At 35.8% G+C, this 3,737-nt stretch overlaps 1 pseudogene across 1 annotated transcript; it reads left to right on the forward strand.

Annotated features, from left to right (window-relative positions):
• The first annotated feature begins 2,093 nt into the window (after positions 1–2,093).
• LOC149250301 (anamorsin homolog 1-like) lies at positions 2,094–3,505 on the forward strand (annotated as a pseudogene). Its single transcript, XR_016265934.1, has 4 exons — positions 2,094–2,505; positions 2,672–2,806; positions 3,268–3,352; positions 3,468–3,505. The product of XR_016265934.1 is annotated as an anamorsin homolog 1-like (transcript).
• The last annotated feature ends 232 nt before the right edge of the window (positions 3,506–3,737 follow it).

The following is a 3,737-nucleotide window of genomic DNA, read 5'->3' on the forward strand; positions in this document are numbered from 1 at the left end:
GATTTTTCAATAGATTTCCATCAATTCTCATTTCATCTCATTTGGATGCACAATTTGCAAATAGTGTTGAATCGAAATTTGGTGATTTTTATCACGCAAGCTAAAAAAAAATACAAAATTTTAATTTTTGTAATTTAATTGAAAATATTGATTTTATATTATTTTTAATTCATTTTTATAAATTAATTCAATTTTTTACTAACGATCTTACAAAACCACTAAGCTGAAATGGTAAAAGAATTAAAATATATTCGGATTTTGAAAACTAATTTAAATTTCAAATTCTAATTTTAAAAACTTGCGAAAATCTCAAAACTAAAATCGCTGTAGTTTTTCATAACTCATTAATAAAATAATTAGGCCGATAGGCCTTCCTTTGAAAGGGACCACTACAGCTGAAATGGTAAAAGAATTAAAATATATTCGGATTTTGAAAGCTAATTTAAATTTCAAATTCTAATTTTAAAAACTTGCGAAAATCTCGAAACTAAAATCATTGTAATTTTTCATAATTCATTAATAAAATAATTAGGCCGATAAGCTTTCCTTTGAAAGGGACTTTCGTCGTCCCTTTGTTTCTCATACTAACACCTGGCGTCTGGCATAGAGCGGGCATAAACCCTCTAACCACCCAAACCTTTATCCGCAGAATTCTGAAAGCGAGCGGTCATATGTTGGCTATGTGGGGAATATGCCCTCCTTGCTCGTCCCTCATTGTGTATTCATGGATATTCATGAACGTGGTTCTGCGGTTACTTAATTTTTAGTTGGAGTTTGAGAAATTAGTGACGTTTTGTTCGGAAGCTTCAGCATTCATAAGCTCCAGTAGTAATGGCGCATATGAACTCTCAGTTTTGACATTTCGCTCTTCCTGTTACGCTTGCCAGGGTCGATCCCTGCACCTTTCAAGAGATCCCTGCACCTCTCCCCAACTCCGAAACATGCCTCTCATTTCTTCCTTGGCCGTTGGCGTTCTGCAACCTCGCTCTTCTGGTGCTCGAGGTGAAACCTACACTAGCACACCACAGGTATCTTTTTCCTCCTCGGACTTAGAAGCCGTTGCAAACCCTCCTTCAGTGTTACAAATCCTCTCTCTGAGGTTTTCACCAGGAATTTTGTTTATCTGTCTTGGATAAATCTTTCCCAATTTCACTTGGATCTTAGGTTCAGTCAACAGAACCGTAAGGTCTTCCTGGAAAGTTTTTCAACATTATCGCCCACTACACGGTAACCCTCGCAGGTAAGGCCCTTGTTGAATATATGATGTTTCTGTTATCATAGGTCTTTTGTTTTGCATGCTCATCATCGTATACAACTTACTTTTCCCCTTCTTTGCAGGGGAAAGCTACAGGTCTATACTGTCGATGGCTTCCACAGTGCAACCGTGGTGGCAACAATTTCTCCTTACCCCGGAAGTGAACCAGGTCATTCTTGTGGCTATGTTTCCTCTAAGCTTACTTATTATTAAATTATGTTATGGTTGTTCGAGAAGAGCGTCTTTTCTCTGTCGACTTGAGGGTTTTTAAATTATTATGGATGTTGAGCATTTTAGCTCTAGCCGGAACCAAAGTCAGTTGTTTTGTTTTCGTTTTTGTTAAGATCCATTTATGTAATTCATGGAATTACAGTGTTAAAATTTCTCTTCATAATTTACAGTGGTTATATTCTCCACTGAGTTTTCTATTGCCGAGAATGTAATTAGTAAATAGGTTTGACGTTATCCTTTTCCTGTACTGTTGGTTGCACAGGTTACTTGTAGGATACATATATGCATTTTGGTATTTTATGGCTAAACACTTGGTTTGAAACAGTCCTGCAATTAAATCTTGCATGTTGGGCATGCTATTCCTCTTGTTTATATGGTAGTAAGTTCACTGTTTATTGTAGTTCCGACTCAAGGCGAAAACTATATTGCTTATATTCTGTTTATCTTAAGATAGATAATTGTTATTTAATATTTCTAGTATTGTGATTACAGTACAATATGTGTGCCTCTTTGTAAAACATGCTAAATAGATTTTTGAATGAAATATAACTGCTTAGAAGGTTTTTTAGTTGATAATCCCCAAGGGGTGGTTTACTTTTTCCTTTAGTTTAACAATTTCTGATAAATACTTCTTCTGTAGAGTAAAATCGGTCTGCTGGGTAGTCTATCTCATTTATGAGTTTTAGTTTTTCCTGTTATTAAGACAAACATTGGAACAGTTAGATCCAGAATATCCTTGCATGATTTTGTGTGCATTTGGAATTTGTGATAGTTATAGCCATATCTTTGACAGTTGTTCCCTTTCATGCATTCCTCATTGCAGTTGAGAGCACAAAAGCCCACTTGGGAAACTGGATCATCGTTTTCCCTAAAAAATAAAGCTGTGCAGAAACAAGAGCGTTTGCCTAAATCTGACCCGTTGGGCGTAAAGCTAGACATGAATGATGATTTGGAGGATCTGATAGATGAAGAAAGCCTTCTTTCTGAAGAGGATTCGAAAAGATCTTCATTGCCCTCTGGTTAGTAACAGGGGCTGGTGGCTGTTAATGTTGGTTTGCAGTTTATCCATTGGAAAGGAATATATATGATAGAATCCTCTTTAATAACGTTACAAACTTGATCAGCTTGGTCACTTTTCCCATCTATTCTTTCAATCCATATTTTGTAATTTGTTTTGTTGTGCAGCCAATGACTATGAAGTTAGTACGAAAAGAAAAGCCTGCAAAAATTGTACCTGTGGCCGAGCTGAGTTGGAAGAGAAACAGACGAAGTTGGGCCTGACTGCAGAACAGTTGAATAACCCACAATCTGCGTGTGGAAATGTATGCTGGTTCTTTTTAATCTTTTGCTCTTATTTCATTTCTTTCTCGGGAAGAAGTATTTGCAAATTGCCATCCCTATTTTGTGGAGAAAGGTTGCCAATTTATATAACCTTTTCACCATTATGGTATTTCTAGTTTGTTCTTTTAGTTACTGTTTACGAGTATAATTGTTCTGTATAAAAGAACAGAATGCTGTGTTGATATCTGTTAAACTTTTGATTGAACAAACTTCCTTTAGGTCTCTCTCTTAATATACACAACTGTGTTTTTTAATGAAAACTTGAGTTTCCATCTCCATCTTTGAAGGAGAATCTTGGCCGCTGGGATCTGCAGCGTATACTATATTACAGTTACCCTATTTTATATTCCAAATTGTGAACAAGGTCACATACTATAGGAATCAAAATGTAATATAATATTTGCTCATTTTTCTGATATAATGGATGTCTTGATTTTGTTACTGTGGACTCGAGGATGCATTCAGGTGCAGTAGTTGCCCCTACAAAGGACTTATCTCCTTTCAAACTTGGGGAAAACTTAAAAGGTATATATACCACATACATATTGTTTTCCATCTATTGCGCCTTCTATTTTTAACAAGTTTGTTCTGACATATCAATTCCTCCATTTGACTAAAATGCTTTTACAAAAATTGCAAGTATCTCTTCCTGGCATACTCTTGACTGTTGATATGTGAGTAAAGTAGTGCTTTGAAGAGTTAACAATTAGTCATAAACCCTCAATCATTCCGTGCCATCCAAGTGATGGGTTGCCTACCTTTAAGCATTTCTAATGTAATTTCCCTTCAACCAATGAGTGCTTAAATTAAGCAATGGTGCAGCCTTATTTCTAGGTATAAATTATAATATAGTGTATGAGAATCACAACTATTGCTGGCGTTATTAGGACTGTTAGTGTTACCTATCTAC

The sequence above is a fragment of the Pinus tabuliformis genome, chromosome 7 (genome assembly GCF_031772625.1).
Source record: "Pinus tabuliformis cultivar Carrire ecotype Pingquan chromosome 7, CPIR1, whole genome shotgun sequence".
NCBI classification, from domain to species: Eukaryota; Viridiplantae; Streptophyta; class Pinopsida; order Pinales; family Pinaceae; genus Pinus; species Pinus tabuliformis.